General features: G+C 41.8%; 2 protein-coding genes across 5 annotated transcripts in view; one reads left to right on the plus strand and one right to left on the minus strand.

Moving 5' to 3' along the window:
* Positions 1-15889, plus strand: part of LOC128892321 (ecdysone-induced protein 74EF) — a 210608-nt gene that overhangs the window by 152273 nt on the left and 42446 nt on the right. The gene's annotated exons all lie outside the window — the stretch shown is intronic.
* The window catches only part of LOC128892332 (U7 snRNA-associated Sm-like protein LSm11), a 140378-nt gene that overhangs the window by 122991 nt on the left and 1498 nt on the right, over positions 1-15889 (minus strand). The gene's annotated exons all lie outside the window — the stretch shown is intronic.

The raw sequence follows: 15889 nt of genomic DNA on the forward strand, positions 1-15889 counted from the left end.
AAAATAAATTTTACACAAGAAAGTTAAATAAACTTTAATAAGGACACAATCAAACAAATTCATAGATTTTCTACCTTTGGTTAGTCTATAGTCAGCTTTTATTTCATTTTTTCTTTTCCGATTAATCTGTACCCAACGTCAACATTTTGTATACCATCTTTTTAACATCTTCCATTTATTTTTCACACTCTGCAAAATAACACCTCGACACACGTGCGGGAAAGTGTTGTGACGCAACAGTCTGATTTTTTTCTCAATAGCCTGAAAAAGTGGTGGAATAAGCGAAAGAAAACGCGGCACCCGCTAGATACGCATCGAAGCGAAGGAAAGGAAACGCCGTGGCGTGAAGCGGAGAGGAGAGGAGAGGAGAGGAGAGCGGAGATCGTAGAAGCGGTGGAAGAGAGGCGGGCTCGATCGCTCGCTATAGGTACGCGAACGGTGCATAGAGGAAGAGCAGCGCGCTCGTTGAATGCACCAGCCCTGACCTACATAGTAAAGCGTGTTGTGGGCTAGGCGAGCCTACGCTAGAGCTACCTAGACTATTATAGCAACGAGGTGTATGGAACGCGTCCCTCTGCTCCCATCTATCTCGCGCGATGCAAGCGAACGCGGAACCGTGTAATGAAAAAATGAAAAACTTGATGTTGAAGGACGTTATTTATTTATTTATTTATTTATTTATTTATTTATCGAGGGCTTCTGTTAAACAATACGAAATACTTAGGTATCAAGGCGCGAAAGTATGAAATTTGTAATTAGTGCTAAACCAATGTATACGGGTATCCACAGTAACATAATTGTTATACACGTAAATGTATCTTCGTAGTTGGAGTAACAATAGTTTTACCTTACGTTTCGAAGGTAATAATTGTAATAGAAAATCAATTTTATTGATAAATTAGTTTGATCTCGCCCACTCTAACTACAAAAAATACAGTTACATGTATAATAAGTAGACTGCGTATCTTTATCCAAAATAAAATCTTCGCGAACGTGCTTACAAAAATTGAACCTAAATAGGAATTTATTTTATTCTGCAAATATTATAACATGAACTTTACTTTCAATCTGTTTTATATTCTTGCATATTGTTTGCATTTTGTAGGTTCTTGTACATTCAAATTACCTATAAATGCATCAAGATCCGAAGTCTAATAATAAGTATGCATTCATCTCGATTTAAATTCCCCCAAAATAGTGGCAAATTAATCGAACCGTATTTTAGTCAGGAGCAGTGTCACACCATAACTCTTAAAAAAATCTTATCCATTTCTGGTGTCGGTTAATTAGCCCGAAAAGAAACTTTGCCATCTCACATCTGGCGAGATAAGGTCCCCCGGGGATTGGAAAAATCGAAACCAAGTATAATGACCGATAATTTCGCGGTTAACTATCCGTTACGCGAGCGAGGCTCGCACGTATTAACGCGCGTGCGTTGGTGAGCAGCGTTATTATATCATCTCGCGGACAGTGGTGCGGCGTTTAACATTATGTAATGGGCAGAACGCGCGCTGTCTTGTACGTGTGCGTCGAGAGGCTCGTTACCAGCCGGTCGATCTTGTTACACAATGCTCGAGCACGGGAGCAACGGGAGTCGAGTGCTATTTTCTAATCAAATGTAAGTACAATCTGTCGTTTGTTCTGCCGCGCCGACACGCTTAATGCCCCATTCCCAATATACGTCCGTTGGAAGCATCCTTCGAAGGATTTCCACGACTATACACAACTTCGTTACTTTAAATGTAGACTCATAAATTAGAAAATCAATCGAAAACCTAGAATCCTACGATACAAATTACTATTTTTAAAGGCGGGTATAGAGTATTAGAGGAATAATTGTACGAAAAATTGCGAGATCCGCGGCTTTTACTATTCGACTGACGAATAGTGGGAATCAACCTTAATTCCTCGAGTTAACGCGTTCCAATGTACCCGGTTCGTGTTCCTGGCCGATTCCGTCCTTGACATCTTTTCCCCTCTTCCCGTTGTTGCTCGATCGTCGTCGCGAATTAACAGGCACCCATCGACATGGATTTTCGACCCGATCGTCGCGACGCCTCTCTCCTACGAAACACAACCGATCGACGACCTCCAATTTTTATCTAACCTAACACAGGCACAAAACATTAGAAAAAAAAACAGCAAAGATCGAGTAGAGTTAGATTCGTCGAATTTCAAATCTAAACGTGGAACTAAATCATCTATCAGAACTATTCCAAGTGTTCAAAACGTTTCCAAACAGAACGTGCGTCGAATTTGATTAAAGTGAACGCCAAACGTCCCCTCGTCAGCGTTTCTACGCCTCGATGTCCCCGCTGTCAGTTTGATGATGCGTGGAAGGGGACATAGAAAAGAAAGTCGAAATTCCGAGCATGAGACACGTGCGGTGTTCTCTCGGATCACCGTTACGCAATTAAGAAATTAGATTCTCTCAGGCGTTAGGTTGCGCAACGGCGCCATTAACCGCTGGCTCCTAAGGAGCAACCGGATTGTCAATGCACGCCGATAACGAGGTCCTTCGTTTAAATTCTTTCTCCACCTCCTCCCCATCCAGGAAGAGTTTTCCCGAATAGAACCGACCAGGTGAAACGACGTCGAATTCTTTCTCCGTGAGCCTCTCTGTTCCAGCGTTTCTCAAACTTTGTTCGAAATCATTGAAAGCCAAATTATTTTCAACGTGTGTATTTTTATTCTGCTTTCAAAGAGAAAATATTTATTTAAAAATGTTGGAATTTATACCTATTAATTTAAAGCGTTAAATTTGAAATGGTCATTCGTAAGTTTGGAATGTCCGCAAAAGAATGGATATACATATTGCAAAACGAAATGAAAGGTGTCGTGTGGCTGGAAAAGTTTGAGAAACGCTGTGGTTCATCCCCACTGATTTCTCTAGAGATCTCGCATTCGATTATGGGAGGGAGATAGCAGGAGATGGGAGGATACCGCAAGGACGAGCCAGAGATAAGGCTTAAAAGGCTCGGGTACCATCTGGTCCAGCATTCGTGTGCAGCTTTTCTACCTAAATTCTAACCGTCTTACCGTTACACACGAAACGCCTCGACCCTCCCGTGGGTAACCCAGTTTCTTTCCATGGGCTTTTAACGGGACACCGCCGTGGTCTACGGCGCTAACGAAACGGAAGGGTATCCACCCGCGTGAGAAAGGAATCCCCATTCTTCGTCGACTCCGTTCTTTTCTACAACTTTTTTCACGTCGCGTAGGTCATGTTACAGTATATATTCCTTTAACGTACATATAGCTATACTATAGATATTTACCCATAAACACTCCAAGGGGGATGCTTTCACCACCGAAGTCCGAACCAAAAGCTACCAACGCTATCTGTGCCACTTAAACTCGATTTTCCTATAGAGTTTAATTAGCAAAATTCCCCAGTTATAAGATTTCTTCCATGAAACGCGACCCGATTAGCCTCATCTCCTTACGCTGTTGTACGTAGTTGGAAACGGTCTGAACTTCCGGATACACTGTCACGGACACGTTACATTCTTTGGATGTCCGCGTTCTCCACCCTCCAGCGCTCGTTTCCAATTCCCTTTGATTTCTTTGTTTCCGTCCCGGCGAGGGGAAGTGGGCGTGCTTGTGCGCGTTCCACGGCATATCTGGCCTCTCTCAGACGATTCTCTCTCCGCGGGACAATGGATGGATGAAGTGCTCTGGCCGCCTCGTCGACGATCATTCCAGCCGGTCGACGAAATAGGTCAGGGACGCACGCTCCGCGAGCGCTCAGTCGTTTCCTCTTTCTCGAGAGGGCAGTGAGGAAGGCAGAGAAATGTCACGGTGAGACCAGGGATGGGTGGTATTTTATTCGAATATTACGCGAAGAATGAAAATACCGTATAGCTATTTATCGGGCAATGCTTACACGGATAGCCTTTCATTTTCTCGATTTTTTTTTTTTTTTTTTTTTATAAATGTTTTTTCTTGTACGCACGTCAAGGGGTAGGTTTTGTTTTAATACAAAATCGACGTGGCTTAATTATCGATTCTATATGTTTTACTAAACGTATAACTTAATTATCACGTTTTTACATTTGTCGCGTTTTATAATCTCTTTTGTAAAAATTAAGAGCTTTTCCTTTCGGGCTTTAGAGATTTAGTTCATCGAGTACGGATCATTTAAAATGACTACGATTGCCCTAGACACAGGAAAAATATTACCTAATAATAATTCAGATCGCAATTTTTATCGGACAAATAAGGAATCAAAGTTACGATTTATGGGTTGATATAAATCCGACGATAGTTGCACGGTGACCTCTAATTCACGTCATTTTAAACCAAAAATAACAATCATAAACATCAGTAATAACGGTAAGCCGATTTTTATTCGTTGCACGGTGAGAATTTTGCTCGGAGACGGTCGAAAGGAGGGTGAGAGAAGGTAGGAGGGTGCGTAGGTAGGTCGCGAATCCCTCGGCCCTTGCGGCTGTTTCAAGGCTGTTCCAGGGGATGGCTCCTCGAGTTTCCCGGTTGAATGGAACCCGATGATGTTTCGATACGGACCCCGAGCGATTCCACCCGCCTGCCTCTGCCTCTCTGACCTACTTTTTCCCTTCTAAGCCCACTGAGCCTTTCGAATCGAGTAACTCGAATTACAAAGCGATATAGGTAGGCCTACGCACCTGGACGCCGCCAATTTACTCCTAAACTCATTTCAGCTTTCGCGCGAAATTCCCTTTCGTTCAGCTTTCGCCCTATTTCGTTCGTTTTCTCCGATCACTTCGAGCACTAGGCGTTCCCCATTATCTCGTCTCCATCGTTTCCTTTCTTTTCTCCTCGAAAATCGAACATATTTTAGAACAGTTAATTTTTAGAAATGTTTAGACTACTCCAAGTATCTAACTGCTCCATTATCCCAATTCCAGTTTTTTTAGGGTAATTTTCTATCGTTTCTTCGAGCTTCAATTTATTTCGTTACAAGTTACTTCGTTAAAATTTGTGCAGTAGAAGTTTTTTTTTTTCGCCCTCGAGATTTAATTGAGTCCGATTTTATTGAATCCGAATCTGTTCTTAAGACTTTTGCACTCTGCCACTTAGGGCCAACGTTTCCTTTTATTTTAAAGTGTTAATTCTTCGCGCTTGCTGGCACTTGTATGCGACAAAGGGCGGTTCTGTTCAACGACATGGAAACTGTTCTGTGCATCGATCGCAATCCGTTTGCGTCGCTCCTTTGATACCTGAACTAAAATTATACTACTAATAGATGCACGTACAACACAGGGATCTGAGAGTTACACTGCAGATTTCTACCCATTTATGACCTATGTCAATATGGAAAACGTGCGTAATGTTTATCTAGAATTCATTTCATAAAGAAGTATATTGCAATTAAGAAGTTTAGGCTTGTATAAGTGTATACATTATGCATACGTTTCGCATATGTTTTGCATAAAATCCACAGTCTATTTATAAGCTTAACGGGAAAGAAATTCTTTGGAACGATATAAAACAGAAAAGCAACAACAAAGTAGTATCAGAATAAGTAAATAAAAAGAACGAAAAAGTTGGACTCGAATTGTAGAAATTTTGTTTAAAATAAAACGCGATATTTGACAGATTTCTGTGTGAAACGATTGAGAAATATTACCAAATGCACTCGAAAACATACCTGAAATATTCTCAAAGTTAAAAAGAAATTAAATAAATTTTTTTCCGTAAAAAAAATCACGAAATACACCCGATATCTGGCTTCCTAATTTCGCCCCTTAATACGAACGCGTGTACGAACATCAACACTAACGTAGATACGTATACGATCACGAGCTTCGAGTTCGAGTCGCGGCACGCGGAATCAGCAAAGGCACTCTCGGTTTCGACGGAGGAAGTGGGTCGCGCACATGCACGTCGAGGCGCGCCGCGTCGCTTCCTGTATCGAAATTTCCGGCTTCGCCAATTCCGCGGCGCAACGGACTTTATGGCCAGACCGTATTTCGTTCCATCCAGAACGCGTTAACCTAGTAATTTCCAAACGAAGGGGCGACAAAGAGAATTGGTTGGTTCATATTGCAAAATGAAAACAACCTCATCGTTCCACGTTAATATACTTGTCGGTGGAGTTCAACAACTGGAGGAGTACATTCCTCTTGGGCCATTTTAAATATTCTACTCCTTCGATAAATGCCTCAGCTTTTAAATTTCAGAATTAGAGAATTATGCAAACATTTTTTCCGTAAAAATACTTTTCGAAACGAGGAGACAACAATTACCTATATATATATATTTTTTAGGATTCCTGATTTTTGGGGAATTTTTATCGGTACGTCTATGGGTAAACAAAAAAACCAGTTCAGGATGACATTCGATCATTGACGAAGCATATAAATATTTATGAGGCAGCAAACAAAATAACTTCGAATTCAGAATTGCTGAAAAATGCATTATTTTGCATGAGACTGACGTCAACGAGAGACCGAAAGAAATTTTATATCTAAATCTAGAACTCGTATAATCGACAAATCGAAAAATAGTTTTTGTAAACAGCTGCTCTTAGTACTTGACTTTTACATAAAGTCTACAGGATAGAATAAGTTTGATTGTATCGTTGATATCTCTCCACCCACAAATATAAATTAACTTAACCATCATATTGTGACCCCTTCGGACATGGTGGAAATAATGTTAACGTTCGCACGGAAGGTTTGTTTATAACATAAGAAAGACATGAAAAGTCCTTATTCAAATGCATTCATAGAATGAAATGGCATATCGATAGACTTTGAAAGGTACTTAAATTGCGATATTTTAAATTATTTCGGAATTAACCGTCAGCGGTAATTGAGTCGACTCGAGCCTATAGCGATAATACAAGGAAAACAAAACGTTTTCGCAAAATGAAACGATTCCGTTACATTTAACCGGGTCGTAAACGGTTGTAAATTTATTACGCAACAAGGTAACAAAATCACGTGTGCCTTTCTTTTTCGATCGACTGGATAAGACAAGTTACCCACTTGCTTTTCATCCAAATTAAAAATGAAACAGTTATACGAATTTTATTTTCCACTATGCGCAACTTCACCTCCTGAGGGATATTGGCATATACAATAGTACAAGAGTAATTCTTTATATTAAAATTGTTTACGTAACCATCACGAGACCACGATATTACTGCAATAAAATTGTACCCATTTCCCCATTAAAATTCTTCAAGCACGAGACTACATCACTATTCCAATACAATTTTACCCACCTTCGTATTAACAGAGTCCCTATATAACAAGAACGAGACTCTCGATATTATTGCAATAAAATTTTGTCCATCCTCGTATTAAAATTTTTTGTGCAACAGACCCACACGACTATCGCAATAAAATTTTCCCCATGCCTGGTACTAAAATATTTTAAGTAACACGGATGGGGATATATTAACATTAGAATAAAATTGTCTCCATTGCGCCGAAATCCAATCGCCGTCGATTCGTCGCGGTTTCTTATTATTTGGCCGAGTTACGTAATTTCATGGCAACATCGAGACTGCCACACTTTCTCGATTCCCAGGTCGGATCGTGTTCGAAAATTTCATGGCGGGGTTCGATGTCAGACGAGGTAAAACCATCGGCAATTAAACGTCTCCCCTTCTACTCGTCGCTGAATCTTTAATAACCTAGACGATCCTGTTTAATTCATGAGCGCCAGGTGAGCACCGTCTCCGGAAAGCGATTCGTCCCGCGATTGGAATTTAAACGTTTCCTCCTTTTTCCCTCGTTTATGCCATCCTAGAAATTAATACTTCGATATATATGTATACCGGTGTCTACGTTCGATCACCTAAGCGCGAGCAGTTGCACGACATCGTTGACTTTAACGATTTTCATACGCGAAATAAATGACGAATAAAAGGCGTAGCGATTGCTATTAGATAAAGTCGAGGTTGAACCTCTTATTAATTTTTGATTCTTTACAAGGATTTTGTACCTATAGTTCATTTTATCCAAAGTATAACATCGATATCGAGTATTACTTGTACCCATTAACCCTTGGAGGCCTGATTTTCCAAATTAAATTTTAAACAATATCAATGTATTTACTATTTGTACAATTTTGACAGCTGACGTTTATTCTTTTTTTAACGTTTGTTCGAAAGAACGTTATGCAATGGGAACATACATACAGCCAAATATTAAAAACAAACCAATTGCAAGTGTACAATTCGATTTAAAAGTCCGATATCAAATTTTAAACTTAGGGTGTTTAAGGGTTAATCGCTCTCTCGTGAGATTTGTTTTATTAACAACCAAACGGTCTATTTTCACCTGTTTGATTTTCTAGAATCCGATCACCAGCCAGGTCTGAGAAGCTTAGACGCGATTAGGGATCGTTTTACGAGGCGGTAGATTATTTTCCTTTCACGGATTTACAGCGAGTCGGGCGTGCGTTGTTTTTTCAAACGATATCCTCCTCTTTTGGTCTTTCTTTTCGAAACGTTCGGAACTGTTGGCCACCCTGAACCGTTTATAACTCGACGAATACTTTCACGGGAGAAGACAGAGCTGTGATTTCCACGCCCACCGTTCTTTCTTGCAGAGCCACAGGTGCGTGCTGTTGCACCTGCGCCGGCCGCGAAAACGCTGCGAGTCGTTTCACGGCCATAATTTCCCCCCTGTCTTCCGTCGAGAAACCTTGACTCGTCGATTCCCTGTGAATCTGGCGAAGTGCTTCTTCAATCATTGAAATTCGATGGCACGGAGTTCATGGTTTAGAATTTGGGCGGAGTTTGGAAAATTAGAATTGAAGTTGGAATTTACATTTTCTTAGCAAGTACTAGATACCGCACGTGATCGAGATCGTTAATACTTGCTCTGCGTTTAGTTTAACATCATTCTTTAGAACCGAATTTTCTGTTTATATAGCTGGCTCGATGTATCGAGCCCAGTGTCTTTGACTGGTTAATATCTAACCAGTAGTTGATTGGAGATATACAATCCTCGAATCCATCCACTTGAACACTACCTACTCTGGAACTCTTTCTTGTCTACCTACTCTGGCCCAAACTGGCCAATGTCCTCCATAGTCTAATACCTAAACGGTACTAAACATCAACGAACTGCTCCGTCTATCCAATGGGCCACTAATAACCGTATAATTATCTACGCTATGTAAATGGGCCCAGTGTCCTCGACGGTCTAATATCTAAACGCCACTAGACTGGTGGCATAGAATCGTGGGAGGGCGATGTAGATGGCTTGGAAACGGTTGTAGGGCAACGTCGATCGGTCGAAATTGAGTGTAAACACCGGGTGAACGGGCCCATCTGACAGTCGATTCACGAAATCGCTTGCGCTGCTGCTTTGGTCACCGAATGACCGACATACGCCCGAGCCGCGCGTGATGTCACATAGAAAGAGAGAGTCGTTACCGTTACGCAATGCCCGCTCGGACCGGAAGGTGTGTGCGCGTGCGTGCGCGCGTGTACGTGGCGAGAAAGTTGCGTGGCCCGGGCAAACGCTGACCTTACGTACGCCTCGTGTGCGTGTACGCGCGACGGGACCGTTCGGGCCCCAATCTTTGGGCATCATTTTACACGAATAACGAACGGAACCAACGATTCCATATCTCATGCGCGACGATTATATTTTTGTTTGTTATTCTATAGCTAATGTTGCTTGTTGTCATGATGAGGCCCAATTATAAAAGTAGAGAAGTAGACATTACTTAAGTGTAGCTTGTTTAAATCTTTCGACTGTCGAAGTAAATTTTTAGTTTACGCAAGATTCTTTGCAATGTTTATTTGTTTATTTGTTTATTTGTTTATTTGTTTATTTGTTGGATATCTTTGTTGCACAATTATGTAAAGGTACACATAGGATGGACATACTGAGATAGAAATATAGATAGTCGAAATCATTGAGTAAACTACGGTTAAACTATTAATTTGTAGTTCGAACGGATACGCTTGCGAGTCAATTCGTCGACATACCGATTATTGCGCGTTGGACCGATGGACTCTTTCGACAGAACCCGTCGCGAGGAAGTGAGGAAAGCCGAATACATTTCGTCGAGACGCAATCGCTCGTTTGTATATCCTGGTTGGCTAGTTGCGTTTTTACATAAAACAAAATCGATGGCTTCAGAATTTCATTAAAAACATCACTTAGAGAAAAAATTGTATTCACCGTTTCACGTGCCCCTTCAAATAGCGTAACTTTGTCTTCGGTAGTTTGTCCATATCACTATCACTAACAGAGATACAGTAGCTCCTTGTTAAAGCATCACGTATAGAATGTAAAAAGTTGAACCGGTTACATTCATTCAAACTTTATACGTCAACGCAAGTTCTACTAGTCGAAAAGAGTCCTGCAAATGTCATTCTCTCCCGCGATTGTGATAATCCCCCTCAAAAAAGGGTCGAAAGGCATTGCTCTATGGATCCACATGATCGCGCGGACACAACCGGAAGTGAGCTCCAAGAGTGGAGCAGAGCCCCGAGCGCGGAAAGCGATGAAAACTGCTCTGGCTCGAGGCTCGCGACGAACCGAAGCGGGGATACACGGTCGATGCGGCTAGACACCCACCCTTTCCGCTCACGTGGAGGGCGAGTCAAGGTCAAGCAAGGTCGAACCTCCCCAGTGACTCGATTCGCCACTAACGAGCCGGTGTAGCTGACTAGTCGCAATTAAGATGGCCAAAGATCGTGAAAAGCAGTCCTCGATGCCTGCTACGAAACGATCATTCGTTCCCAGCTCCCAAAAAAGCGATAAACTCTACTAAGTTAGAGGTTTATATCCGAACAATACGGTGGTTAACCGAGCTACACAGCATTACAGGTTTCAGCTCGCAAAGGTTGTAACAGAAGCTGAACAGAAGAAAGGCTGTACTGTAACAGAATCGATATACCGGTTGGTCCACGTAACTTACTCATCCTGATTAACTTCTAAAACTTTTCATAGTGCCCCTTTAAATCGTACAACTTTTGTATAACAATTCTTTTCATAGAATTACGAGCAAGTTAGAGTGCTCCGATACATGATCGTGCTTATTATTTTATTTTGTTCATGATGAACAATTGGTTCCTCCGTGGCAAAAGTCACCTCGTCGTTGCAACTATTTGTTATTAAAAATCCCATCGAAAGTATTTCGAAAATTGTTCACCCTCGAAGTTCCCTGTATTACGTGGGAAAGTAGTAGGTCGGGCGCCATAGGCTCGCATAAAAGTTTCAAGAGCGTATTTTCGCGACGCACCGTCGACCCTCTCTATCGACTGCTTCTGAAAAGGAAGTAGTTCGCCGCAAAGTAGTAGGTTTGCGGACTAAATTGTCGGCGATTCGAGTCGAATCAATATTATTACCAACGGCTGCGACGTGGACGACACGACGAAGCGTGGAGAAAAACGAGCACGTTCGGGGTTGCACGGTAACTAGCCGTTTATTTGCAACCGTCGATTCGTCGAAAAAAAAACCAGAGGAGTCGTGCAGGAATAATAATAGCGGTAGCATTGATCTGAAATGCACCCTCGACGGTGCGGCGTCGGCCTCGTTAAGGGTGTAGCGTTAGCCGAGGTCAACGAGGGATCCTTAAACTCGAGGCAACCGCGATACCATCTCCTTTTCCTTTGACTTCCGTTCGAAACGAACCAGCGAAAGCGTCGCTTCCGCTCCGAAGGATGCGTGTCTGACTCGCGTAAACATTTTTCTAGGTGCTTTGAAAACCGTTATGTCTCCTGAATCGAGTCACCGAGCGGGCGAAAAAAGTGGCAAACACTGTATACAGAAATTTAAATTTGTATTTTCCTCGATACATTTTCATCAAGCCTCGGCAATACGATACTATCATCATCGTATTGGCGAGGTTTCCCCGATGAAAATGAGTCCAAACACGACCTCGTTTGGGTTAATTAAACTGATTTCAATTAAAATCACTTTTAACAAAAAGATTCAGATTCAGTTGCGTGTAAATAAAGGTGGCCGAAACGAGGTCGTGTTCGGACTCATTTTCAACGGAGGAACCTCATAGATCCAGTGGCAATACTTCCGTCACGATAACAAGAAAAATATACGACTTAAAATTTCGATACTTTCAAAATGAATAAAACCGCTATCCTCTCTCGATATAACAACACCAACTTTTACTTTCCTTTAAGAATTTGATAATAATTGGATATACTGAAGTCGTGTAAACCGTTTCTCGATTATGTAATTGTAAAGAGTTAAGTTGCGATGCACGAATTCGGCGAGCCCGTCCGAAACGAGGTTGATGAAAATGCTTTTCGACAATATAATAGCCCTCGCGAGTAAGTGGTTCGAGCGCGAGGCCTGGTATTTTAGATCCAGCGTTAAAAAAAAAAGGAAAAACGGTGAACGCAAAAATGCCAGTTGCATCGGATATCGCGTAGAACCGGATATTCGGGCTTACGTCAGGCCAGTAACGCCGGCCCACTCTGGCTGTTCCAGAAAATTACGAGCACGGACTCGCGGCAGCCTCGTTCGCTCGTTTCGCTCGGCGTCCGTGACTTCTCTCATTATTCTTCCCTCCGACTTTTTCGCCTCTCCTGTTTTTCCCTTTGTTCAGGCCCCGCGAGCACCCTTCTCTCCCTCCTTCGTCCTCAATGGCGGATCTAGACTAGCCGGGGCCTGATAGCAATTACTCCGAGGGGCCCTTTCCTCCTCTGATACGTTTCACGAGAGGCAAATATTATCATGAAAACATTTTCATTCTCCGTTATAGTATACACTCTTGTTCACAGTAATTGCTTTAATGGCCAATTAAGTGTATTTATATAAGAGATTTTCTTTATGAAAGGCAAATATTATGAAAACATTTTCATTCTCGGGTTAGTATATACTCTCGTTTGCAATAATTACTCCAATGGCCAATTAATTGCATTTATATAGAAGGGTAACGAAAACTATAAAACTATATTAGAATTAGTATTAGTATAAAAGTATTTATCTTTTACACTTCTGAGGTGGTAAACGAACGAATCTCCATATTAAAATCTAATTTTCAAAATTGATTACTTAAGAAGTTTTTCAATTTCCTACGTTTTACATTAAAATTCAACAATAATGAAAACCAGAATTTTCTCAAAATTCCATTTTCAGCCAGTGAAATTAAAATTCAATCTAAGGCCACTAAAGTTCAGAAATTTAACTTTTAAATTTAATTTCTAAAACTAAACCAACCAATATCGGAAACTGATTTTAATTTCAAATCGAATGTTAGTCTTTTAAAATTGAAAACAATTGGTAATATTAAAAAATGGTCTCAGTTTTATGGTAGATCCACTCCTGCGCAATGTTGCGTCCGCGAGTCCGTTCTCCTCGACCAAGCCAGCAGAAGAAACCGATCGTTTGCCGGTCTCCTGCGCGCGGCTAAACACAGCCGCAAGCTCGATCTACGTGATCATAATTACCGATTCAATTCACGGATCCCCTACGTTGACGTCAGATCCCCGAGATGTTTATCGCGGATCGCTGCTCGCCAGCGAGCCTGCTGAATCCTCTTTGTCCCCTGATGATCGACTTCCTTGAGAAACGCGACGCCTTCGACTGGGTCGAGTTTTGACCCGCTCTTCCTGTTGTTCGCTCGCTGTCTTACCTTTTTAAAAGTTGCCCTATTTCCTGATGCCTGTAAATTGCAAAAGAACATTTCAAACGAAATTCTCGTAATCGTAATTCGTTTTACACACAAATCTTTGTCTGAATATTTTCGAATTTTCTGTTCCAATTTACAAGACCCTCGGGGATAGTAGAATTTTTACTTCGGAATATTTAGAATATTCTTTGGAATTTATGAGTTCTGAGGAGGTATAGTACCAATGAAGTGTAAAATATGTTAGGTTCGATTGATTTCGTTTCAGGTGTCCTTTTTAGGAAATAAAGAAACAGAGAAATAAAGATGAGAACTAATATAGATTCGTCGTTTATTAGAAAACTAGCTGCGCCCCGCGATTTCACCCGCGTGGAATACTATTTATTTTATGTCGTTTCTGTTCGATTCACAGTTCAGCCACGTGAACTTCGTGACACTCTCAGTGACTGTCTTTTATTTTCCGTAACGCAGACGTTTTAATCGATATTTCTGATTTTTTATTTACAAATGACACCTTATTTTTATCAAAATAAAATATAGCCTACGTCCTTCCTCAGGATGCAATCTACTATCTCCTTGCCTTTGATCGAATACTGTTGATCGATTTAGGCGTAAAAAGTTAACAGACATACAGAGTTACTTTCGCATTTATAATATTGGTATGAGTTAGTATGGATAGTATATAGATAAAACAAAATATTAGCCTAATAATTTCTAAACATGCAACTGGTCACCGAGTGACAAATAAAATAAAATAATCTGCTTCGAATGATAATTACATCTTTACGAAAGTATCGGCAACGTTACGACACAGCCGAATTTCATTCAAAGCGACGACTACCAAGTACAGGCCGTCTTAAGTAATAATTTCGACCGAAAGTTTCCACAACTGCGAGGAGCTTCTCCCCCTCCCCTTTCCGTGGTCAGTGGATTCGAAGGAAGTAAATCGACGGGAGGCGATCTTTCTACCGATCCACTGGCACGGTTTCGTCATCGGCGACTTTCTCACGGGACACGCAGACTCGTCTGGAGCGCAAATATCGCGAACCTCATCCGATTGCGCAACGACAGTCTGATCGTTTAACCGTGTGGGCGCCGAAAAGTAAACGCGGCAAAAAGCGGTCGACACACTTCTCCCTCCTGGACGGGCCGTAACCGCTGGACCGACGAGGCACGCCGATCGGTAAACTTCTTATACAGATTTACGTTTGGCGTAAGGAATACATGATGGCCAAGTTTGAGTACGTTGCTGGTTAAACGTTCGAGTTGTGTAACGACATGTTTCGCTCTGAAAGGACCATGAGGGTATGAAGAAGGTGAAAACTTTTTAAACGTACGTAATACGCGTATCGTATAGCGTATAAAAAGTATAGCGTACTTTTGGAGAAAGACATTATTCGGTAATCCCAATTCCAATCGTTATCGCTCAAACAAAAATGCCTAATTCGCCCGCGAGTCATATCAATTTTTTTAATACATCGATCAACACCACGAGAATTGACCTACAATAAACATTATAAACGAACCGTTACACGTCTTGTTCGCGATTAGTTATTGGAACACGATGTTGCCCATCTCGGGAAGAAGGAAGAAAGCGCGACGAGGATACGCAGCATCCGAGCTAGTCGATTTTCCACGGCGAAGGCGATTTTTTCCCCGCGTCACCGCGAGAAATTGCTTAATGAAGCCGCGAGGTTGGCGCTGCCTGAAAGGAAGGTAGAAACGTTGCAGTGGGTCAAGGAGAGACACACCGGCTTTCACTTCCTCTCCGCAGCGCCGCGCTATACCCCTCGAGAACACCTCCCATGCCTCCATTTTTTTCCCCGTCGTGCTTCCTCAGCCTTCTCGGCGCTACCGTTAGGAAGCTAGCTATCCGGCCACTGGAATCCGCTTCCACGGACTCTGGATCACCCGATTCGTTTTCTTCCCTCGAAGAGATACGATCGAGGTGGAGATCCGTCCTCGCCGCAAACGTATACAAATTAGATTCGTGTTCGAGCTGTGTTACCGGGCATCTATTATAACCTTAACGTTCTCCGAGCAACATGTAGGTCAACCTCGGTATAATTTCTCTGGATCGAGAACAAACGCAATTTCGAAGCGTACTTGTTGTCAGAGGTGTGGGCCAATTTACAGAAATTATTCTGACGAGCAAGACGTATTCAGATTCGAACGAATTCGGGTTGAGTGACCATTCGAGTAACGTTAGGAATTTTGCGATATGTAGGTCTTCCTCGGAGTAACGTGTATAAACCGAACCCTGATACAATTTCAAAGCGATGTGAGCCAGCTTATACAATTTATTCCGGAGAGCTAACACAAATTAGAATAAAATAGC

The sequence above is a fragment of the Hylaeus anthracinus genome, unplaced genomic scaffold, assembly GCF_026225885.1.
Source record: "Hylaeus anthracinus isolate JK02 unplaced genomic scaffold, UHH_iyHylAnth1.0_haploid 12002, whole genome shotgun sequence".
NCBI classification, from domain to species: domain Eukaryota; kingdom Metazoa; phylum Arthropoda; class Insecta; order Hymenoptera; family Colletidae; genus Hylaeus; species Hylaeus anthracinus.